The sequence below is a fragment of the Ornithorhynchus anatinus genome, chromosome 19 (assembly GCF_004115215.2).
Source record: "Ornithorhynchus anatinus isolate Pmale09 chromosome 19, mOrnAna1.pri.v4, whole genome shotgun sequence".
NCBI classification, from domain to species: Eukaryota; Metazoa; Chordata; class Mammalia; order Monotremata; family Ornithorhynchidae; genus Ornithorhynchus; species Ornithorhynchus anatinus.
The window spans coordinates 6,894,534-6,920,625 of record NC_041746.1 but is presented as its reverse complement, the minus strand read 5'-3'; the positions used below and the strand labels follow the sequence as shown (position 1 = coordinate 6,920,625).

General features: G+C 41.9%; 1 protein-coding gene across 2 annotated transcripts in view; it reads left to right on the top strand.

The window, feature by feature from the left end:
- The first annotated feature begins 5,307 nt into the window (after positions 1 to 5,307).
- Positions 5,308 to 26,092, top strand: part of DISP1 (dispatched RND transporter family member 1) — a 118,362-nt gene continuing 97,577 nt past the window's right edge. For both annotated transcript variants that reach the window (XM_029046991.2, XM_029046989.2), the window contains exons 1-2: positions 5,308 to 5,460; positions 22,169 to 22,290. The gene's annotated coding sequence lies outside the window, so the exon portion shown is untranslated. The remainder of the gene's footprint in view (positions 5,461 to 22,168; positions 22,291 to 26,092) is intronic.

Below are 26,092 nucleotides of genomic sequence, written 5' to 3'. Positions count from 1 at the left end.
AGCAGTAACATATGGATATAAATAGTGTCTTTTTTCTGAGCTTCACTTTTTTATCCCCATTTGTTTTTCATTTATTCTTCCCTCCGACCTTGGGTCTCCTTTAAGATATAATCTGAAGCACTCTGATTATGGAGGCTGCAATCACCATAAAAAGCCCTGTTTTGCCAGAATGTCTTGTAATATTTAGAGTCTGGACTATTATTTCCTCATTTCACAGTTATTCCCAAAGAGACATGTTCATTTACAATTTATTACCAAATAAAATAAGCTACCCCAGTGCTTGCTACAGATCTGAGAGAAACTGGGCAGTGCTTCAGCACTGAGTTTCTGGTGGGTGAAGGGCCAAAAATGAATCATTTCAGAGAATCCTTTCAATCAGAACACTCTATCTTTGTCTTGCAAACTTCGGTGGACTGGCTGAAGGCTAATCCAGGGGCCTGGTCTCTAATTTTCTCCCCGGTTCCTTTCTTTACTCCAACAGACCTAAGAAACTTCTGACCAGCATGCATTTTCTGGTGAAGCAAAGTGGAGAATTGAAGGGATTATCTGGGCAGGTGAAAGGCAAAAAAACAGGTTCTTGTGAATAAGTATTAGGATCACTTTCTCAAGTCTTCACTTGGCTTCACCCAGAGACCTAGAATATCTGGGCCTTATTGTAAATCCTCAGGAATCAGGCAATTTCTCCTTGGCATTCACTACCAAGCTATTAGGGATCAGAAATTATAGATATTCAAGAGGGCCTTAAGTCATAGTCAACCCCAAAAGGCTGACAATTTTTGGCCTAAAAAAGAACAACCTTTTCGACTGAGAGACAGCAGGCCTGTCTTTTTTTGGAAAGACCACGGCTCTGGGAGCCAGAAGACCTAGTTGAAGAGTGTTCTCTGCTTTTCAATAAGGTGGAGCAAATAAGTAATTGCTCTGAACCAGTAAAATCAATGGAGAGAACAAAACAAATTTAATCTGTTCCTTCTCACAATCCTTTCCTCTTTCTCCCATTCCCTCCATCCCAATGTTGGGTCAGATTTACTAAGATTAAGACTCTAATGTCACCGTTAATCACTGTTCTTACCTTGAAAGATTGATGCCCATTTCAGTATTAGGGAGTCCTTTTAGTTATTTAGTTTTCTTGTCCACTACTCCTCCACAAAACACTTTTTTTTTTTGGTGGTTAAGTGCTTACTAAGTGCCAGGCACTGTATTAAGCGCTAAGACAGATACAAGCTAATCAGGTTGGACACAGTCTCTGTCCCACATGGGGCTCAAAATCTTAACTTCTCCGTGCCTCAGCCACTTCATCTGTAAAAGTGGGGGTTAAGTGATTCACCCAAGGTCACACAGCAGACAAGTGGCAGATCCAGAATTAGAATCCAAGACCTCCTGACTCCCAGGCCCGTGCTCTATCCACTAGACCACGTTGCTTCTCACTTTGGAATTTTTAAAAATTAAAATAGGTTAGAATGACTCAGGGTAAAAAAAAAAATCAGAATTTGGATGTTTTACAACTTCATGGAGACACACTCTCTGGAGGAAGAGAATACTAATAACTCTTTTCCAAAAGGAAAAACTGTCTTAACTCACAAGGGAGGGTGAGTCTAGGAACTCTCCCATTTTATAGATGAGATGCATTCATGTGACTCACAAATGGCCCAGAACTGTCAACTGCTTTTGGCTTGACTAGGATTTAAAGCCCTAATTCCAGTGGAAAATTAAATGAAATGGTCCAGGAACATTAATTTTCTGAATCCTAGCCAGTGACTGAAAATCTCAAATGGTGACATATCCTAGAGTAGAGAGTGAATCTAGCATTAAGCAGAAATTCCTTACCACTGGTTTTGAGGCATTTCATCAGTTCCCTCTCTCTTATCTACTCTCTTCTTCTGCTACACCCAGCTCACACTCTATTTTCCTCCCAAGTTCATGTTCTCACTCTGCCTCATTCTCAACTCTCCTCCCCTTTTACCCACCTTTCCTCCTGCCTGAAACTCTTCTCTCTTCAAATCTTCCAGTCCACAGAACTCCCCACATGCAAAGCCCTCCTGAAAATCCCACCTCCTCTAGAAGACATTCCCTGATTAATTTTTCTTCTCCCCAAGTCATTCCCTCTTAACCTTCACCTCAGCAAGCACAATCCCTGTAATACTTTTTTATATATCAATTCACTACTAGACCGGTGGCTAAGTGTTATGAACCAAAGAACCACAAATCAAAATCATAATATGGCTGAGGGTCACCATTCAAAATAAAAAATTGCTTAACCAGAATTCACTCCTTCCTCCCCACCTAAACAGCCACCACTCTCAGCATTCATCATATTTTGGTATTTTTACAGCTTCCTCATTGGTCTCCCAGCCTCCAACCTCTCCCCATCCTGTCTATATTTCACCCTGTTGGTTGGATCAAATTCTTAAGCATTACCCTGCACGTCTCGCCTCTTCTTGAAAAGTTTCAATGGTTATCCCTTCCTTTTTGCATCAGACAGAAGTTCTAGCCATCGGCTTTAAGGCATTCCATCTGTCTCTCTTATCTATCCATTCCCTTCTCATACTACACCCCACCTCACACTCATCATTTCAAGTTCACATCATGGTACCTTGTTCTTCACTCTTCGCCATCTGAATCCCGGGCTCACGTCCTTCCTTCTGCTTGGAACTCTCTTCCATCTTTAAATCCATCATCTCACCTCCTGACATCTTCAAAGTTTTTAAGTTCTTCCGAAATCCCACCTCCTCCTGGAGGCCTTCTTCATTTTTCTTCTTCTCAGGTCCCATCCTCCCTAGCATCGTCTCAGAACCTTGCACCTTTTAAGGCTTTTTTCACTCTCAGATTCTCATCACACTTTACTACAACTCGATATGCATACTCAAAACTATTTGAACACTTCTCCATTTTATTCTTAAATTATTTTTGGTCTGTCTTCCTCTTTTGAGCATAATTTCTTTGAGAGCAGAGAAAATGGCTTCTACCTCAACTATACTCTCCCAAGCAGTTGGTATAGCACTCTGCCCACAGTAGGGATTCAATAAATGCTACTGATAATGTGACATTCAGTCACCATAGTTGCACTGTTGTAGTAGACGAGTGGACTTGGGGGTGGTGGAAAAGGGGAAATTTGAAGGTTTCCTACTCTCCCAAGCATTTAGCACAATGCTCTGTATGCAGTAAGTGCTCAATAAATACAATGATTAATTCACTAGCACTACAAAACCATGGCAGCTTTGGCCCTGCCCAACCCTACCCTGAAAGTTTGGTCAAGTTTTTTTAAATGGAATTTATCGGCTTACTATAATAATAATGATGATGATGATGGTATTTGTTAAGTGCTTGCTATGTGCCATTCCTTGTTCTAAGTGCTGGGGTAGATACAAGATAATCGGGTTGTCCCACATGGGGCTCACAATCCCCATTTTACAGATGAGGTAACTGAGCTGAACACTGTACTAAGTGCTGTACTCTCTTTCAGCGTGGCTAAGTGGAAAAAGCACGGGCTTAGGAATCAGAGGTCATGGGTTCTAATCTCGACTCTGCCACTTGTCAGCGGTTTGCCTTTGGGCAAGTCACTTGACTTCTCGGTGCCTCAGTGACCTAATCTGTACAATGGAGATTAAGACTGTGAGCCTCAAGTGGAACAACCTGATTACCCTGTATCTCCCCCAGCAATTAGAACAGTGCCCGGCACATAGTAAGCGCTTAACAAATACCAACATTATTGTTATTATTTTGGGTCAAACCACCTTGGGCCCCACATTTCAGGAGGGATGAAAGGCAGGAAAAAGGGTGTGTGGGGGGGAGGGATTGTCATGATTTTGCTGCCTGTCTCCCCCTTTTAGACTGTGAGCCTGTCATTGGGCAGGGCTGGTCTCTATCTGTTGCCCATTTGTCCATTCCAAGTGCTTAGGACAGTGCTCTGCACATAGTAAGCACTCAATAAATACTACTGAATAAATGATATTTATGATATTGTTGCCTGTCTACTTGTTTTACTGTCTCCTCCCCTTTCTGGACTGTGAGCCCGTCACTGGGCAGGGATGTTCTCAATCTGTTGCCGAATTGTCCATTCCAAGCGCTTAAGACAGTGCTCTGCACAGAGTAAGCTGCTCAATAAATACGATTGAATGAATTGAGTGAATGATAATAATAATGTAATAATGTTGGTATTTGTTAAGCGCTTACTATGTGCCGAGCACTGTTCTAAGCGCTGGGGTAGACACAGGGGAATCAGGTTGTCCCACGTGGGGCTCACAGTCTTAATCCCCATTTTACAGATGAGGGAACTGAGGCACCGAGAAGTTAAGTGACTTGCCCAAAGTCACACCCTTGATGATGTTGGTATTTGTTAATTCATTCATTCATTCAATAGTATTTATTGAGCGCTTACTATGTGCAGAGCACTGTACTAAGCGCTTGGGATGAACAAGTCGGCAACAGATAGAGACAGTCCCTGCCGTTTGACGGGCTTACAGTCTAATCGGGGGAGACGGACAGACAAGAACAATGGCACTAAACAGCGTCAAGGGGAAGAACATCTCGTAAAAACAATGGCAACTAAATAGAATCAAGGCGATGTACAATTCATTAACAAAATAAATAGGGTAACGAAAATATATACAGTTGAGCGGACGGGTACAGTGCTGTGGGGATGGGAAGGGAGAGGTGGAGGAGCAGAGGGAAAAGGGGAAAATGAGGCTTTAGCTGCGGAGAGGTAAAGGGGGGATGGCAGAGGGAGTAGAGGGGGAAGAGGAGCTCAGTTAAGCGCTTACTATGTGCCAAGCACTGTTCTAAGCGCTGGGGGGATACAAGGTGATCAGGTTATCCCACGTGGGGGCTCACAGTTTTCATCCCCATTTTACAGATGAGGGAACTGAGGCACCGAGAAGTGAAGTGACTGGCCCAAAGTCACACAGCTGGCAAGCGGCAGAGCCGGGATTAGAACCCATGACCTCTGACTCCCAAGCCCAGGTTCTTTCCACTGAACCACGCTGTTTCTCTATGAGTGAGTGAATGAATGAATGAATGAATGAATGAATGAATGAATGAATGAATGAAGGTCACTGTCTCTCCTCAGGGAGCCGTCTGTGTGGGGAGGAGGTGGAGGCTGTGCCTCGCCCTTTAAGAGGGCAGGCCACCCCCCTCCACTGAAGCTCCGCGCGCCGGGCGGGCCAGAGCGCAGGCGCGCGTGCGCGTTGGAGCCACACTCAACATGGCGTCCGGAGCGGGCTGGGGCTGCGGCCCTCCTCCCGGCGTCCTCCGCGGTCCCACGTGACTTCCGGCGCCCGCCCCATGGTAACTGCGCTCCGGGTGGGACGCCGTGGAGGGAGCCTCCGGCCGGGGCTCTGGGAGGGGGACACCCCGGCGCCCCACCACACCCCACCACACCCCATCCCGGGGCTTCGGGCCCCGCCAGCGCCGCTCCTCTTCCTCCTCCTCCTCCTCCTCATCCTCCTTATCCTCCTCCTCCTCCAGGTACAGCCCCAGCCCCCTGCCTGCCCCCGGGGGACGGGGACACCCCCATCCCCAGCAGCCTCCAGCCCCCGAGCGGCCCGGGGGGCGGGGATAACGATAATAATAAGAAGAAGAAGAACCCTGGGGATGTCCATCCCCTTCATTCTACTTATGGCTTTTGTTTTAACGAGATGTCCATCCCCTTCAGTCTACTTATGGCTTTTGTTTTAACGAGATGTCCATCCCCTTCATTCTATTGCTGCTGTTTTAATGAGATGTCCATCCCCTTCATTCTACTTATGGCTTTTGTTTTAATGAGATGTCCATCCCCTTCATTCTATTTATTGCTATTGTATCAATGAGATGTCCATCCCTTTCATTTTATTTATTGCTACTGTTTTAATGAGATGGCCATCCTCTTCATTCTATTTATTGCTACTGTTTTAATGAGATGTCCATCCCCTTCATTCTATTTATTGCTGTTGTTTTAATGAGATGTACATCCCCTTGATTCTATTTATTGCTATGGTTTTTGTCCGTCTGTCTCCCCCGATTAAACTGGGAGCCTGTCAGTGGGCAGGGACTGTATCTGTTGCCCGTTTGTCCATTCCAAGCGTTTAGTACAGTGCTCTGGACGTAGTAAGCCCTCAATAAATACTATTGAATGAATTGAATAAAGGATGGCATTTGCTGAGGGCTTACTATGTACCAAGCACTGTTCTCAGCGCTGGGGGAAGTAATAATAATAATGATGTTGGTGTTTGTTAAGCACTTACTATGTGCAGAGCACTCTTCTAAGCGCTGGGGATAGATAGAGGGTCATCAGGTTGTCCCACATGAGGCTCACAGTTAATCCCCATTTTACAGATGAGGTCACTGAGGCACAGAGAAGTGAAGTGACTTGCCCACAGTCACACAACTGGCAAGTGGCAGAGCTGGGATTCAAACCCATGACCTCTGAGTCCCAAACCCGGGCTCTTTCCACTGAGCCACGCTGCTTCCTGATAGGTGTACATCCCCTTGATTCTGTTTATTGCTATTGTTTTTGTCCGTCTGTCTCCCCTGATTAGACTGTGAGCCCGTCCATGGGCAGGGATGGTCTCTATCTGTTGCCGAATTGTCCATTCCAAGTGCTTAGTATAGTGCTGTGCACATAGTAAGTGCTCAATAAATACCATTGAATGAATAATAATCATGTTGGTATTTGTTAAGCACTTACTATGTGCAGAGCAGCAGAGGGCTGGGGTAGATACAGGGGAATCAGGTTGTCCCACGTGAGGCTCACGGTCTTCACCCCCGTTCTGCAGACGAGGTCACTGAGGCCCAGAGAAGTGAAGTGACTTGCACACCGTCACACAGCTGACAAGGGGCAGAGCTGGGATTCGAACCCATGACCGCGGACTCCCAAGCCCGAGCTCTTTCCACTGAGCCACGCTGCTTCTCCACTTCTCTGCTTCTCCAGAGAAGCAAAGTGACTTGCCCAAGGCCACACAGCGGAGAAGTGGCGGAGGTGGAATTAGGACCCAAGACTGGGGTCTTGTCATTAATCCACGCTGGTGGGGGATCAAGAGACGGGGAGAGGGGAGTGGGTCCCCTGGGTCTGGGTAAGGAGGTGACTGTAATATCCAGGCTGGGGGAGCTCCCCAAGGCCTGGCGCCAGGCTTATTCCTGAAAAGATTGGGGGATGGCGAGATGATAATGATGATGATACTTTTTGTTAAATGCTTACTACAATAATAATGATGGTATTTATTAGTAATGAGGGCGCTAAGGTAGATGCAAGGTAATCAGGTTGTCCCACATGGGGCTCCCAGTCTTAATCCCCATTTTATAGAAGAGGAAACTGAGGCACAGAGAAGCTAAGTGACTTGCCCAAAGCCACACAGCCGATAAGCGGCGGAGCCGGGATAATAATAATAATGATGGTATTTGTTAACCGATTACCATGTGCCAAGCACTGTTCTAAATGATGGGATAGATACAGGGTTATAACAATAATAATGATGGCATTTGTTAAGTGCTTACTATAAGCGAAGCACTGTTCTAAGCGCTGGGGGAAGTAAAGGTGAACAGGTTCTCCCATGAGGGGCTCACAGAGAAGTGGAGTGATTTGCCCTAAGTCACACAGCTGACAAGTGGCAGAGCTGGGATTCGAACTCACGACCTCTAACTCTCAAGCCCGGGGTCTTACCACTAAGCCTCGCTGCGTCTCATAATAATTGTGGTATTTGTTAAACGATTACTGGGTGCCAAGCACTACACTAAACGCTGGAGTGGATACAAGCAAATCGGGTTGGACACAGCCCCTGTTCCACATGGGGCTCACAGTCTCAGTTCTCATTTTACAGATGAGGGAACTGAGGCACAGAGAAATCAAGTGACTTGACCAAGGTCCCACAGAAGACAAGCAGTGGAGCTGGAATTAGAACGCATGACCTTCTGACTCCCAGACCCGCGCTCCATCCATTCTGCTGTGCTGCTTTCTCTGGAGAGAGAGGCGGACAAGTCTACCCTTGTGAGATTTTTGTCAATAATAAGGTGCCAAGGCTGTTCTCTGGAGGCTGAAGCACACGTCCTCAGTTACTTGCAGGAGCGTTGGTGTGAGGTGTTCCTCCCCACTGAAGAATTGCAATCCGTCTATCAGTTTACCATCATTCAGTCCCTGGGTACTGCATTGGCCTGATGAATCAGACAGGGAGACGCTAGTTTTATGTCCCTGCTTCATTTACGGATAGTACAGTGTTGCATTTTGATAAAGTAATTTTTTTTCAGTTGGGATTTTGGAGACAGGTTGTGCATTCCCACTCGCACATTCCCACTCGATGAAGTGCACTATCTTCGTCAAGGGTAAGGCGGTTCTCCCAGGTTGGATTTTGTTGGTGGATTAATTGAAAAGTTCTCCTAAAATTTCTCCCACTCCCTCTACCCCCCCTATAAAAAGTCAAAGCAAAACAACAAAACCAAGTCCTTTTAGCCCTTTTATTAACATGAAGAGTTTTGTGTTATTCTATTGGTATATTGCTATGGGAATTGGGTCTTGAATGCCTGAAGAGACAGATCTTTTTAAAATATGAGCAAGTGCCTGTTAAATCAGAAATAACCAGCGTCAATCCCAAAAGGATTACTTCTGAACTTCACAGTCTCAGTGCCTGTTTTGTTTCTCTTCTGTCAGTAGTACCAATATTCTTGCATTTGATTGCCTGGAAAAATATTTTTTGATATGCTTCTACTTAGCAACCTAAAATTTCTTTAACTGTGTCTTTAATTAGAATTATCTTTCAAATAGCCTTGATGCAGATAATTCTTACACTCCCCAATAATGGCAGTTTTGAGGTAGAATGTTGAAATTACTGCATTTCTTATGCACATAAAGAATACCTTATTTCGTTTGCAGTGAATCCAATCCAAAGTATCAGTGGGAGTCATTAGAATATTTGTAGTTTCAGAAAGCATTTTACTAGACTTTAAGCTCCTTTTAGGCAGGGATTGTATCTACCGACTCTATTGTATTGTACTTTCCCAAGCTTTAGTACAGTCAGTAAGCACAGTTGATTGATTAAAACATTACCTTGAGGATTTCAAAAGTTGCTCTGTCATGTTACTACCCACAAATGGGACTTTTATTTACACAAACTCATTTCTGCCACAAATTACCACCTTTTTCTCATCAAAAAACATGTTCTGTGTTAAGTCTAGTTACCCCATACCTTACTAATAAGCAGCAAAGCCCCTCAGACAGAATGTAATTTCAGTAGCTCCTTTTGTATCTAATAAAAATTAGGTACTTAGTAAGATTGAGGTTCTTGTTCAAAAATGATATGGTTTTATGAAAAGCCAAAAATATTCAGATGGCGGAAACCGGTCATGATTGGCTCTTATAGTTTCAGTATTTGAAAAGTTCATTGCAAAGGTGCTTTGGAACATGGGCTTTTTTTAACTTTTAAAAACGTTTCCAGGTTTTCTTGCTGGCCCCCTCTTTTCAGGCTCAAATGTCAGTGGTGAGCTGGCTGTGAGCCCTACCTATTATTACCCTTTCTTACGAGATTCATCTGAAAACCTGTTACAGTCTGGAAATGTGCACTGTCATCAACCACTGCTGTGAGAAGAAGAAAAAAAACTAGAATTCTGTTTTCCCTGTTGCCTTTTAACAAGGTGAATGGAATAAAAGTTTCAGCAGCTTTTTCCTGAGATGCTTGGCACAACCAGTGACAAATGACAAAAGAATTAATGACTGGATTCCTTCTAATGTGTTTATTGCTCCCCTTAAATAGAGCCATTTATTTAATGAGACCTGGTTCTATTTTTACAGTGATTCTTAAGATTTATCCTTCCTTTTCTTCCTCTCTTCTGGAAGATAAAGGCATTGGGAGAGCCCACAAAATCCTCAAATTTTAGTTCTGGTTGGATGAAGAATTTGGAATGAAAACACAGCAACATCTGCCTACCGGTACAGTGGTTTCTAGAAAAATGTCTAAATGGTGGACAGAATTGGAAAACCCCATATTCTGGCTGATTTGAAGACTTATTCTCAACAATATAACTGTGGAATTGGCAGCTCTTTATCAATCACATGCTTCCTCCTGGCTCCTGGTCTATTAATCCTAGGTTTTACGCCCTCAGGCTTTAAGTATTTTTATATATTAAAAATTTTAAATGGTTATACTTTTCAATTTTGAAGAGGGTGTAGAAGAGTTACTTTCAATTTTCAGAGTCCAATAGTTTAACAGGACAGATGCATAAATTCCTTGCTCTGTAGGAACTTAACATTTTAAGGAATGTACCTCATCACGTATATTGTTCATAGAAATGATACTACACAAACTTTTCCTTTTTGGTTCCGTTTTATTTTCCATTTTTCACATGTGGTAGATGATGTAAATCTCAAAGGGGAAAAGAGAAAAAGAATTGCTAGATGCCGGAGTGTGATTGCCTGTCAGGGAGCCAAAAAATGGTGAATTGAATAATAGCCCTTAGCCCATTGTTTCCCTCATGGTACACAGGGGAATTGGCCAAGCTTTCTCCCTAAGGGAGTCTCCTTAGGTCGGCTCTAGGCTCTGTGAGTCGTCACCAGCCCAGAGGGACCTCTGGTGCCAAGAACCCCCAGAAAGTCAGATGAGACTGTTACACTTCTCCTTCTTGCATATGGGGTTCAGGATATTTTTATATCTGGGGCTCAGTATGGTCCAAATTGTGCTTCCCATCTGTCCTTCCCCTCCACCTTCACCATTCAACCTTTGGAACAACAGGCTGCTTGCTACTGATGGGTACAGAAACTCTTGAGGATGCCCTGAGGGTGGAAACTATCAGGCCAAGTAAATATTGGACTCATATTTCTGGTTTCTTGTCATCCTGTTTGGAATATCCCACAGTTAATCTAGTCTAAGAAAACTTCTTGAATACTTCAGAGTTTGAGGAAGGTTTTGTGGGAAGGGAAAATACTGCTTTTGTACCTCAAAGATGGGTAGGAAAAAATGGGGCAGGATGTAATGACTTCTTGGATAAGAGGTGAAAAATTAAAGGAATCAAAAGTGTCACCTGTGCTTCTAAGTAAAAGAAACCAGGATGATGGGGGGATGGATAAATCCACCCGGGGAGTAGGTATTACTGATATGGATTTATCCAAAAGAGAATGAGTTAGGACAGTAAAGGTGGATTTAATATAAATTTACGACATCTTCGGATCTAGAAGTGGGATTCTGCCAATCAAGTTGAACCCCCTTATCTTCATCAAATAGTGCCTACTCTGTACAAAAGCTCTTTACCAGATGGAGAGGGAATTTTCAGAAAAAGAAAAAGGCAGGTTTCTGCCCTCTAGGTTATCATCTAAAGGGATAAACATAAGACCTCATTCAAGAGGTGAAAGAGATGTCTAGCATGTGGTTGCTGAGTGGGTAGATTGCCTAATCAGGGTGTAGGGGAGTCCTACTAGTGGATTTGCTCCAGGCCCAACATTCCCCTTGGGGGCCTGGAGTGAGAAGAGGATAAGGGCATGTGGACTGGAAGCACAGTGGTGTTGCTGGCAGTGAGGTGATAGGAAGAGAAGAGGTTTTAAAAGGGAATGGGAAGAGTTCAATTTTATATATATATATATTGAGTTGGAGAAGGTGGCGCATGAGAAGCAGCGTGGCGCAGTGGAAGTCAGGGCTTTGGAGTCAGGGCTCATGAGTTCGAATCTCAGCTCTGCCACTTGTCAGCTGTGTGACTGTGGGCAAGTCACTTAACTTCTCTGTTCCTCAGTTCCCTCATCTGGAAAATGGGGATTAAGACTGTGAGCCCCACGTGGGACAACCTGATTCCCCTGTGTTTACCCCAGCGCTTAGAACAGTGCTCTGCACATAGTAAGCACTTAACAAATACCAACATTATTAAGGTGGTTGGTCATTACAGTGGAAATTATTCAGGTGCAGAAGGAAATGGGAGAGTGGAAAACAAGTGCTAGACTAGGTCTAGAGAGAGATTTTTGGAGACAATATGAAAGATGAATTTCCAAAGAGGGTGAAAAGGATCCAGGACTGAGTCTTCAGGAGCATGACCAGTTAAAGGAGGTAGAAAAATCAAAAAGAAGACTGAGAACCATCCAAGTACAACTTGAGGATTGCGTACTTGGCGAGCCCTGCTTTAAGGAAAATTCATGTTACAATATACTTGCCTCGAACACTGCTACACAACATGCAGAGTTTTCTTCCATCACATTGCATTTTATCCAGGTAGACAGTGTTCCTGGAAAAGCATTCCCTAGTTCCTGAAGTTTTCTAACCAAAACACTGGGTGAAAAGACACAATATCAATCAGGGATGGTCATTAGTCAGTCAGTGGTATTTATTGAGTGCTTACTGTGTGCAGAGCATTATACTAAGTGCTTGAAAGAGTACAATACAACAGAGTTGGTAGACATTCCATGCCCACAATGATCTTACAGTCTAGAGAGATAGTTGTGATATTTGTTAAGAGTTTACTATGGGCCAAGTACTATACTAAGTGCTGGGTAGATACAAAATAATCAGGTCCCACATGGGGTTCACTGTTTATATGGGGGGGAGAATATATATTTAGTTCCCATTTTGCAGCTGAGGGAACTGAGGCACAGAGACATTGTGAGATGCCCAAGATCACACAGCTGACAAGTGGCGAAGTCAGGATTAAAACCCAGAGCTTTCAACTCCCATTGTGGAAGAACTGACTTTGCTGTATCTTTGAAATCAAGACTATAAAATTTTAGTAGCAACAAGATGTGGCCAGCAGTGTTGAAAGCAACCAAGGGGGCAAGAAGGATTAGAATTGGAGCAGAAATCATTAGATTTGGTCTAGAAGATGGCCAGTGGAAACCTTAGAAAGAGTGATCCAAGAGGAGTGAAGAGAATGATTGTATGGGTTTGGGCAGAACATTGACAAAGAGGTATTAAGACAGCAGGTTTAAGGAATCATTTTTTGAAACATTAAGAGAAGTTTATTTGAAAAGTTAGGGACTGTGCAATGGCTGTCTTGGTCCTGGCAGAACCCTTAATGGATCCGGGCTGAGGGGAGGTGGCTTGCATCTTGTTATTTTGACCAGAGGGAGTAATCGGAAACAGAGGGTGGGGTCCATGTGGCACAGACAGATGGAATGTGGGGACAATTGGGGCCATTTGGACCCTCCTGAGGACTATACCTCTCAAACTTTTAAAACGGTAAAAAATGAAGCTGATTGGTGTTTCTCACTCTCTGTTGGAGAATGACAAAGGTTTCCCAAGTCCTGGCTCTTAAACTGTATTCTCCCAGGGTGTAGTCCTTAGGCCTGGGTGTATTCCAAGGTTCCAGAAGACCTGGAAAATTCCAGAAGAATTTAATGAACTCTCAGCAAGTACATTTAGGCCTTGGAAGGAGTACTTGTTAAACTTGAATCAGTTTTCCAAATACTTGTCCATCAGCGCATTATTGGATAACGTGCTGCTGATGTTATCAATTCAGCATCAACAGTTTGTTGCTGATGGGAATCTTTGAATGTGGGAAAGATTTTGCTCTTGAGGTTTTGCAGGTAACCTCAGTCTTCAAGCTCATTGTCAGTTCCTTAATATTGTGAAGCTCTGTTATAATCTTTTTTCCTCCTGATCCCAGGGTTTCTTCACACTGATGTCCAAAATTGAACTAACTCCTGACTTTTTCATCACTGTTAGCAGCACCGCTGTTCTAAAACCTCACACTTGTTGTAACCTCCAAACTGTCCTTACTGCCACATCCAGTCTCACCATACCCCACAATTTCTTCCTCTGTAATCAGTGATATTTATTGAGTGCTTACTGTGGGTAGAGCACTCTACCAAGCACTTGGGTGAGTACAGTGCATTAGACTTATTAGACATGTTCCTGGCCCACAGCAAGCTTGCAGTCTAGAAATATTGTTGTATCTCAGAAACCTACCCTTTTCATTGTTAGAACAACGGCCCTGATTTAAATTACTTCATGACTCTTCCCCTGCTGCAGCCTAACCTTACAAACTGCAGCATGCATCATTTTTCTTAGCTGTCTTTCTATTTTGGACATTCCCCAGGTGTCAAAAGCCTGCAATGGCACCCATCACCTCTCTTCAGATTAAAACTGTTGTTCATTGGTTTCAGGTCTTTCCTGTCACTGGCTCCTGCCTACTAAAGTATCTTTTTGTTTTGCTACACCCAGTTCATGTTGGCCGCATCTCATCACACCTAACCCATTCTACTGTTATTTCCATCACCTAGTTATCATCCACACCTAGTGGAATTCCCTTCTTGCTTTATTTCACAAAACTGGGTTCCTCCCTTCAAAGTTGCATTAATAGCCCACTAACTGCCTGAAACATATCCCTCATGTTTGTACTATTCCTTCAGCTTCCTTGAATTGATCTGAAATCTATGCAAATCTTTTGAATGTCTATCTGCTCCTTTTACCTTGAAACTATTTACCCCTTCAGATGTGGATTTCCTCTCTAGCTATGTGTTTTGGGTTTTCATTTTGGTTTTTTTTTTTATGTCTTTTGTCTTTCCTCCATTAGACTTTTAGATCAGGTTTTCCTACAGAAACTAGTAAAGCACACAGTGTAGTCTGCTGATAATAATGAGATGTTGAATTTGTACTCCAGATTAAATATGTAGATTTTAAAAAGTCCAAATGGGGAAAGGACAAGTGAAAATAATGATAAAAATGTGTGGGGTTTTTGTTCTTTGCTTTTTGGTTGTTTTTTTAGAATGAGGCAATTTTCATTATGGACAACCCACAGGGTGGGGTTGGGGGGTGAGTGTGCGTGTGCCTGTCTTCAGCACATTATAGAACATGTTTGGTCCTATCCTCAAATAATTTATAATATAATGATAACACATAGAAACATTTTGTAGACATCATAATAAGCTCAGTTTCTTTGAAAAGCAAATGCCTTTTTATAGCTCTACTTCTCATTAAACATAGATTTAATTGGTTACTTATTTTCTTCAAGCCTCTTGAGAATTAACTGCATGAGTAAGTAATTATATTCAGACTCCTCTCCAAAGCAATTAACACCACACTCTGGTGGTAGAATATATTGTTACTCTTGTTTGAGGGTTGTAGGATTTTCCAGTATTCTTCCTCATATTCCATTCTGAAATAATTCTTAGCAGTTGTTTGGATATGCTTAATGTTGGAAATATGTTAGGTTGCTACTCTGAATATTGAAATGATTTCTCTACCCTATGCAAGTATTTAGTGTTTTCCAACAATGGTACTGTTTTCTTGTAGACTTGTTTATAATTAGGTGAGTTGGAATCTCACAAACCAAGATGGACCACTGTAGAAATTGGTCACTCAAGCATAAATAATTTAGGACCCCAGCTAGCACGACCTATGAATTTTAGAAATGTTTGTCTGCAAAGAGGCTGATATTTTTAAAGGTTAGCGCAATATCCAGGCGGTAGGAACTCCCGAAGGCCAGGGGACGGACTTTTTCCTGAAAAGACTCGGGGATGGTGAGATGATGATGATGATGGCATATGTTAAGCGCTTACTAAAACAATAATAATTGTATTTAAGTGCTTACTATGTGCCAAGCACTGTTCTAAGTGCTGGTGTAGATACAAGGTAATCAGGTTGTCCCACATGGGGCTCACAGTCTTAATCCCCATTTTAAAGATGAGGTAACAGAGGCACGGAGAAGTTAAGCGACTTGCCCAAAGTCACACAGCCGATAAGAGGTGGAGCCGGGATCAGAACCCACGACCTCTGACTTAGAAATAACCAAGGGGCTCTGGCTCCATGGCAAGATCAAGCGTTGGCTTTCAACTCGCTATCCACTTCGGGTAGCAGGCAAAGTTCCTCCTCTCCCCTCTCCTCCACTCCCAAGAAAGGCCAACAGACATTTAGGTTCTCTTTTGTGATCCAGGGAGAACACTGAAATGTGCATCTGCCCCCTATCTTCCCCTTCTGTCTTAACTTGATCCAGTGCCTCTCACATAGATAAGCGCTCAACAAATACTATATTACCTTTATGTAGGTCTGGTCCAGTCTCACAGGCTCAGGTTCTGTGGACCAGGCTCAACATACGCAGACCTCTCCTCCAACTCCAGTTGAAGTCCAGATGCCTATTTTTTCTCTTAGTAGATCCAGAGGCTGAGCAATTTGGTTTGTTGGATTACCTCTGTTGTATGGCAGTGATGTTAATAGACATGAATGTTCAACTCACTTCGACTCCATTTGTAGTTCTAACTTTAGAGCACCTTGAAATTTACTAGAAAAATAAGGGTGAATGAGGTTACATTGGGGCATTTTGAAACATGTTCACTGTCTCATGCACCATCTGTTCATCTTCAACAGTTTTTAAAACTGCATTTAGAAACTATTCCTGGCTAGTATAGTGTTTGTGAAATTTGGGAGACTTAGAACAAATCACCAGGGAACAATGATCAATCAGAGGAATTTATTGAGCGCTTTCTGTGTGCAGAGCACTGTACTAAGTGCTTGGGAAAGTACAGTTTAAGAGAGTTGGAAGGTACTTTCCCTGCCCACAAGGATCTTACAGACTAGGGATCCTAGATTTTAATGACCCTACAAACATTGCTCCTGGGTGGTGGGGGAAACCTGGGCCTTCCGGAAGTGAAAGTACAAATGTCTAGGTGATGTGTAACTGCTGAAGTGATAATAGGGGGAAACCTAGGGTGGGGAGATGAGAGATTAATCGGGGAAGACCTCCTGGAGGAGGTGGGACTTTAGAAGGGCTTTGAAGGTGGGGAGGTGTCCTGAGGATTCCTCTCCTCATCCACCCTGCCTACCCAACCCATTTTCTATGATTTGAAAGTGTGGTCCCATTAATGTCAGTATAGGATTTAACCACCATTCCTGATGATGTAAGCAATGCAGTTCAAATCAGTCAATGAATGCCAACATGTATGGTTCATAGAGATTCTTCAGGAACATCTTGCCAAAAGTAACCACAGAACCCATAGTCAGGCAGAGTAGCCTCTTCCTTCATGTTGCTCTTAAGAGTCCTGGGTGCTTTAACTTCAACTTCAGAAGAAAGCTTGGGATCAGAACCACGGTTGTCTAAACCACTAATGGCCTAACTGAGGCTAGTTTGGAAAATCAGGTTTGATCACTGAACAAAATTGGGCTGTCAGGCATCTAAGGGGGCCAAAACTCAGTTGTTTTTAGGTAAACTTATTCTCTGAGCTAGCCATGAAATTCTAACTGGCTTTGAACAGACTCTAAGAACCGTAATATCTCCACATCCAGTTCTTCTATAATGCGAGGGTTGGATTCTAGCAAAAAGCTTGCATTGTAGTACCCACTGTGACTGATGCTGTCCACAGTTTCTTCCACTATTGCGGTGTGCTGCATCCCAATAGGTTTGTGTTGTTGACTGGACATTCTCTAATTCCCTAACATTCTAGTCAGTGTGTGCCATGAGAATGCATTATAGCAGAACTGAGTATTTGTTCCAGGGGCAGCAAATAATTTTGTTAGGTCAATCTGGGAGGAAAATCTTAGTCTCTCACCTAGAATATCTACTGTCATTTTGCCAAAGCATCAAGAATTAACTTCCACTTCTTTAGTGATGTTTCTAGATTGCAGGAAAAATGACTAAATATAAAAGAGTGAATAAATAGACAACCAAAATAGAATAAACCATTGGCTCAGTGATTTATTTGCTTGTGGAATTTACACCAATCAGTATCCTTGGGAAGTAACATCTATGTATCCTGTATTATATACATATATGGCTGAACCATCATTGGTCTCAATAAAAATGTGTCAGTGGACTGTATTTTTAATTTTCATTAAAATGTTCCCTGCCTTCAGTCTTTTCCCCCTTTGGGGTCTTGCTCAGGTTCTTTCATGCCCAGAGCTTCTTGGCTTGCACCGTTCTGCATGGTTAATTAGGGATAAAGTTTCTGACTGAAATGTATCTTTGGCCCTAATGTGAAGAGTGGCTTTTTTTTCAGGTTCAGAATTAAATCGCAGTAGATAGAAAAGGGTCTGTTCTTCGTTGAGCACCCTGATAGTCTTGAATAAGTTTTCTTTGTTTAGGTTTGATCTGAGAACACGCTTTTCCAACATTCATTGGCAGAATTGAGTTCCAGCCTCAGAAAAGCACCAATGTTGCCGGTCAGGTTTTTGGGTGGTGCTTGGCGGAAATCGTGTTGATTAATGAGATCTGAGGGATCTGAGGCCCAAAAGGGTTAGGGCCCTTCTCAAAAGGATTTAGTGTTGTGGAAAGGCCAGTGTAGAAACAGTGGTTGACTACTCCCTGAAGTGTAGGTCTGGGATGAATTTTGTGTTGGCCACTCCTAATCAACCTCCCAGTCCATTTCCCAAGAAGTCAGGGAGCCAGCTGTAGAAGCAGAGACAACTGAAAGAGCTTTTCTTACCTTTCTTCTTTGTTGCTGGTAGCAGAATTGAGAAAGGGTTGAATCTCATGAATTTCCCAGTTATTACTTTAAACCATGTGCCTGCGGTTATGAGTCTACCTCCAAGTTCTGAACCACGGAAAGAGCGAGCTGTATAAGACCAACAATTAAACAATAAATTACAGTGTCAGAGAAACGAGTTGCAGTTCATCAGATAAACCAATGTTTTGAAGTGGGGGGAGGGAAGGAGAGGCGGAATGCCATCCCATTCCTTTTCAGAAAAGCTTGAAACCTACTTGCTTCCCCTTAGGGGTTAAATCTCTTCATGTGGAGAAACCATCTCTGTTCTTTCTTCGGGTTGAAAGGCCACACAAAGTGTCCTCCTTCCCCTCTCTCAATTAAAGCTACAGAGCATTGATCTAGTCATTTAGTCAGATGGTCTTAATTTACATCGGTTATATATTTAGATAGCTCACTAAGTATGTTAATAATGTTTAATAGTTTCTGTGCAAGGCTGTATCACATTAGTTTGATATACAGAGAACTAGTGATAGGCAAAAGGAACTGGGAGTTGGGAACTTGAGTTCTCAGCTCAACTATCCTGCTGCCTCTAGCTAAAGTTATGCCATGTTTCTCATTTCTTTTTTAAAATTTCCCTTCTGTAAATAGGTGATCCAGTTAATGACATTGTGCCAACTAACAAATAAATCTATATAAATATAATCAACATAGGCATCTTTTAGGGGACTTTTTAAAAAAAACTTTTTAAAACTTTGCCTGCAAAATGCCACTTCTTAGCCATATGTGAAACAGTGTTTCCATAATGGAACGTATCGTGAGATACTGGAATTATTACCTCCTATAAAGTAAAAAAAAAAAAAATCCAACTTTCAAAAAAAGTAACATTCCAACCATTTATTAAAATTCTTTAATATAATTTTAAAGAGGGTTACAAAATGAAGGCATCTGTTAACTATTATTTTGTTTGCCATAGTTGCATTCTTGAAGTATAAAACTTTAAAATTCCTTATAGTTAGAGTTTAATACTGGGAGGTGTTAGTATTAAAAATTTTTTTGTGAGTTGAAAAAATAAACATCCCTGGCTTATAAAACAGTGTAAAGTGTTAGCAAATAGAAAAAAAGTGTTTACTTTTCCCTGTCTAAAAGTTTTTGAAAGATTACTTGATTATGAAGATTATTCATGCTGATAAATATGGAATGGAAAATTGATTTTGGAGTGAATGCTTCTCTCACCTCCCTCTTTTCCACACTTAATTCCATTAGTAGTCTTTCTCCTGCATGAATTTTAGATGTTGGTTAGTAGCTGACTTTACTCCTAACGTAATTTTTTTAAAAAGCTGACATATACCATTGTTAATGTGTCTTTTTACATAAATGTAAAAATCATCCATTGTACTCAACAAGACTAATCTCCGTGGTGCCATTCATTGCCCAGAAAATATGATAAGAATGCCTCTTTCTTTTATATTTAAAGAGTTAAGGAGAAACAAGGCTCCCTGCCCTGCACTCTAAATTTTGGTACAGTTGATCACAGAGCCGTCAAATAAAACCTCAAATTAATCCTCATCATCAATGTTTGAGTGTCTACCTTATGCAGGATGCTATTTACGCACTTGGAAGCATACAATAAAAATAGAATAAGGTCCTTGCTCTCAAGGAACTTGCAGTCTAATATAGGGCATAAGTTGTTACAAATCTACCCCTGGGGGGCAGAATAAACAATTTAAAGACATAGTGCTGCTTAGTCTTGAACACTGTAACTAGTGGTGGACATTCAGTTAACACATTCGTAGAAAAGTTTTTTGTGGGCTTAATTCTTTTCAGGGCTGGATAGAGCTATAGCTGTGGAAATGAAAAATGAGAGACTGATTACCAAGCAAAGTAGCCATTAGGTCCCTGCTCAAGATGTCAATTTTGGTGCTGGTAATTTTACTTACCCTCCAGTTTCAAATATTCCTTTTCTGGGTGTGGTGTGGGGGCACAAGCATTCTTTGGAGTCTTTTCATTTCCTTGATTCCATGATTCAGGTTTTAGATCTGGGTCCGATTACAATTACCTACAGACTGACTTCCTTAGAGGAGCGGGGCTCAGTGCCCATAGAGAATCTTCAAAATTGTTGGAGACGTACAAATCATTTTCAGAGAACCTTCCTTTGGCTTTCTCTCCTCTCTAACTGCCCATTTACACCCACCCCCTCTCCTATCTCCATCCATTCAGCTTGTTTTCCTTCCAGTTGTGGTGCTTTTTGTATGCTTCACATTCTTGGCCCTCTTCTCTACTTTCTCTCCTTCACTTGTTTGGTGCGTCACTGCAGTCTCCATACAGTGTGGGTAGAAATACACAGAATTGTTCTCTGCTAGTCAGAAGAGTTAATGCTCCTATAAAACCTTGGTAGAGTTGTCCTACGATTTGAAGAAGGTGTTGTCGACAGTAGGAACCCATTCCTGCAAGTGAGTGCCATTAAGAAAGAATCACTTGCACACTTAGTGAAGATACAATAGTGCACGTTTACTGGCCCCTCACCATTTGGGCGAGCATTGCTCAGACATCGGTGATGGCCATGATGCTAAAAATTAGACTGTGATGCTATGAATTTCTGAGAGCTTAAAGAGATGGTTTAACAGTCATTAACAAAATATAATGGGGTAGGTAAGTTGCCTTTCTGTATGTTTTAATTCTAAGCACCAATTTCTTGCTAATATATCCATAGATGATACATAAAGATAGTAATATTCCAGAGCATTTGTTCATAAAATTATTTCAAACACTGTAATATAACTTCTTACACCCGCATGGCTTTAGTCACAAAAAAGTTTTAAAAATAAAAAGTTATTTTTCACTGCCTTTTGTTAATACTTAATTTCTTTAAGAGTTCTTAAATGCAACATTTTTATAGTGGGAATTGTTAAATTCATTTAGGAAATTTGTTTTCAATTAGCTGTGATAGAAATGATACACATTTGAAAGAAACAATTGCTTTCTTTGTATCTGGTGTTGTTGAGTAATGACTTAAGTACGTTCATTTTCACGGCCAACATAAACTCCAAACAGAGGTTTTTTATGCTTTTGCACATGAGGGTCATGTCATATAGTGTTTTTCATAGGCTTAAATATCCTGAAGTCCAACTAATTAAAAAGCTTGACCATGAAATAAAAGCAGCTGTTTGTGAATTTTTTTGCAAATAGATATTTTGGTCTCTATAGTGAAAAGAAGATTACTGTGCATGCGTGTTGGGAATTGGGGGAAGGGAGAGGCAGGATTGCTCATGTCTTAAAAATTTGTTTAGATTCACAGATTTCTGTAATGCTTTTTACTGGATCTCCTTCCCACCATAGGAGCTAGTCATGTTAGTAGGTCATTGCATTCAAAAAATAAGTCTATTCTATCATCGGAGTTACTGTTATTAACTATGATCTTCTTTATGAACGCCATACCAAAGAATAAAAATAATTCTCATCTGGAAGAATTGTTCTCGCAATGTTACTATCCTTATGTTTTTGAGCCAAATGAATCAACTTCACTTTAGTATTTTAATGAATTGTTAAAAGTTTGTGTACCTTTAATATGCTATACCACCATTGTGATTCCACATTTGAAATGAATTCTAAGTTCTAATGAGTTACGATGAATCTAGCCACATTTATTCTAAAAATGTAAGTTTTCACTGCTTTGAACTTTTCTGAAAATGATCAAAGTTACTAAACGAGCAAAATTGCTGAATGTCAAATTATTGAAATGCCATTGGACTATAAGGAATTGCACTGAGTTTAGTACTGTGCATGCTTCAACAATATTGTCAGCTTCATCAAGTGACATTTGTTCTGGATTTCCCTTGGGACTGAGTGCTTACTGTTTGGTCTTTGTATTTTGTTATCCTTTCACAGACTTCTGAGAACAGCAGACAATATCTTCTCCTTGTGGTTTCAAGAGGTTCATTTGATGAACTGGATGTCTTTTGAGTACTGGAAATTTCAGCTGCGTTAGAAGCTGGTACATTAAAATAAAGGTAAAGAGGAATTTTTTGTCCTGCTATTATCAGGCTTGCCTCTCTTCCAACTATATAGATGTGAAGTTGAACCTTTAACTTTTAACTTAAAACTTATTTTAACTTAAAATAGATCCACAATTCCTCAGGGATTCAATGTAACAAGGCAGAGAGGTGGGCCCAGAGATTCCATTTGTATTGACAGCTGCCGTGAGAAGGTCTATACTGAATCAAAGTCATCCTTGAGGCCACTTAATCACATCTGGGTCCTCTGGGGGTTTGGGTTGCTCTAGGGTGGACCTGGCACCGAGATCCGGTCCAGGGTGGCTGTGATAGGTGTCAAAACCTGTTGAGGATCTTGGAAAACTGTTCTGTTCTCACTGTTTTTGAGACTAACCTACACAACCCCAGGTTAGCCTGCAAATTTTAGTAGCACCCCAAGGCCTTCCTGGGTCAAATCAGTTCATACCCAACTCTGACTCAGGGCTGTTTGAACCCAGTAATCTTTTGATTCCTAATTGATCAGAGAAGTGAATAATAATTATGGTGTTTGTTAAGCACTTACTGTGTGCCAGGCACTGTGCTACGCACTGGGGTGTATACAAGCAAATCGGGTTGGCCCCAGTCCCTGTCCTATGTGGGGCTCACAGACTCAATCCCCATTTTGCAGATGAGGTAACTGAGGCACAGAGGAGGTGAAGTGACATGCCCAAGGTCACACAACAGAGAAGAGGTGGAGTCGGGATTAGGATCCCTGACCTCCTGACTCCCTGGCCCATGCTCTATCCACTACGCCATGCTGCTTCTCACCGTGTTTGTTACAGGTGTTCAGGTTCAAGAATGTGTAATGAATGTGCATACATCCAGAACACTGAAGCTGAATGCAATACACAGGGCTGCCATATCCATTGCACTGCCATATCCACTGCCAGGGATGAAATGACACTAGAAGGAAGGAGCCAGGAGCAGGCAGGCACACAGTGTCAAAGAGGTGAGAAGAGGGTGTGCTATAACATCTACTCCAGACTCCTCGGAGCTTAAACTGGCTGTGGGATATTTGAGGCAGTACTAGAACACCAAGCTCAACATGCCTCATTTCTCATGGGAGCAGATAGGACAGACACTAGTATAATAACATAAAGGTGTATAAAGCACACGTAATTGAAACCGATACTCAAGAATGAAACAGATGGAAGATTAAAAAACAATTATTTTCAATCGTATTTATTGAGCGCTTACTGTGTGCAAAACACTGTTTAAGCACTTGGGAGAGTACAATATAACAGCAGACACATTCCCTCCCCCAACAAGCTCACCAAACTAATGCAAAGGGAGACCTAGTGGGATTTGAAGTTATGGAGGTTAATTGGGAAGGCTTTGAGGAGGAGACAGATTTTTTAGTTGAATTTTGAAATGAAGGGATGACGTTTGGTGAATAGAAATAGGAAGTGGTTAAGAGAAACAGCGTGGCTCAGTGGAAAGAGCCTGGGCTTGGGAGTCAGAGGTCATGGGTTCGAATGCCCACTCTGCCCCTTGTCAGCTGTGTGACTGTGGGAAAGTCACTTCACTTCTCTGGGCCTCAGTTCCCTCATCTGTAAAATGGGGATGAAGACTGTGAGCCTCATATGGGAGAACCTCGTTCCCCTGTATCTACCCCAGTGTTTAGAACAGTGCTCTGCATGTAGTAAGCGCTTAACAAATACCAACATTATTATTATATTATTAAGAAAAGAGAAGATGTTTTAATAGCAGAGAACGAAGGCTCAGTGGTACAGCGGTGGAAGGGGATCGGAATAGGGGGCAATTAGGAGAGAGTGATGAAAAATTTGACTGCAGCAGGGGTATAGGACAGTTAAATCATTAATACCTGGCATGTGTTTACAGAGTAGTGCCTACAATCTGCAAGGCCTTTTCTTAAGAGGAAAGTTTTTGATATTTTCTTAGTATTATTCAACAGCCATTAGCAGTCCTTTCTTCATTCGTGATATTTTAGACGGTTCAGCAGCTGTCATGGATTGTGTAACTAGAATGCTTTAAATGCTGGTAGGAAACAGGTGTTTAAAGTCCTACTCTTTGAAATATGTCCCACAGTCAATAAAGTTGTCACAGCGTGTCATGAAAAATTAGTTATTGGGATAAGCCTTGTTGTACTTTTACCACTCAGACAGGAGTGGGAAAATATTCATTACTTGGAAAAAAATGGTATGGGAATTTCTGAAGAATAATTTTTTGAGACCTATTCACAGAAGTCCCAATGCCTGTCTATTTGTTTTGTTGTCTGTCTCTCCCTTCTAGACTGTGAACCCATTGTTGGGTAGGGATTGTCTCTATTTGTTGCCGAATTGTACTTTCCAAGCACTTAGTACAATGCTCTGCACACAGTAAGCACTCAATAGTTACAATTGAATAAATGAAAGGTAATCAGGTGGGACGAAGTCCCCTTCCCCCATGGGGCTCCCAGACTAGGAAAACATAGATAACTGTGGTCAGGCTTTTTCAAATAGGGTTGGCACAGTCGCTGCCCCATGAGGGGCTCATAGTCTCAATCCCCATTTTACAGATGAGGCAACTGAGGCACAGAGAAGTGAAGGGACTTGCCCAAGGGCACAGAGCAGATAAGTGGCAGGATTAGAATCCATGATCTTTAGACTCCCAGGCCCTTGCTCTGTCCTCTGTGTCATGCTGCTTGCTTCTCTATCCATCCCTTTCCCATATTTTCTTGGTTAAAATGCTCTCCTCCTAGATTTTTAACTTCAGGGTAGTCCAAATACTTTCTGTCAGTGTTTCTCAGAATAGGTACTTCCCTGGTGCGTAGTACCAGGGCCCATCACTAAGTGGGTGCTCAGCAAATGCTATTATTACTACTGCTGTTCTTACTACTAGGGAAGCAGCGTCGTCTAATGGATAGAGCCTGGCCCTGGGAGTCAGAAGGACCTGGGTTCTAATCCCGCTCCATCATGAGTCTAGTGTGTGGCATTAGGCAAGTCACTTTACTTCTCTATGCCTCAATGGCCTCATCTGTAAAATAAGGATAAGACTGTGAGCTCAATGTGGGACCGAAACTATGTCCAACACAATTACCTTGCATCTAACCCAATGTTTAGTACAGTGCCTGGCACATAGCACTTAACAAATACCATAATTAGTATTATTACTACTCTTAACTGATTAGGCACATATCTCCAATTGCAAAGGAAAGGCAAAAGTAAATGCCCAGAGACTTGTTGGAGGGGGTGGATTTTTAGGAGAGCTTTGTCTTCCTCACTCTTTCCCCCTAGGTAAGCTGTGAGTTTTGTATAAGTATTGATTTTATATAATTTAAAATTGTTCAGTGAAGAAATGAATACAAAGCAATGAATGCAAGCATTAATATGACAAATACTATGTATTATTTAGGGAGTTATGACTTAACCCAGAACCTTCTTTTCTCTCTCAAAGTAATGTTTTTCTCTCTCATCTGTCTCAAGCTTTTTTTTTCCGAGTCTTTTATGCTTGTGACAATAATTATAACAGTTGGGGTATATAAGAGCTTACTAATGCAAGGTAAAATCAGTTTGGATGAAGTCAGTTCTGATTGGAGCGCGTGGTCTGAGAGGAAGGGGGAGCCATTATTGAATCTCCATTTTACAGATGAGGAAACCAAGGCATAGAGTAAATAAGTGACTTGCTTCAGGTCACCCAACAGGCAAGTGAGAGCCAGGATTAGAACCCAGGTCTCCTGAATCTCAGTCGTATGCTCTTTTTAATTAGATCACACTGTTTTCAATTTTAGAACTAAACTTAATTTTTTTTTTTCGGCAGGGAGAAGCAGTCAGTTAAGTGA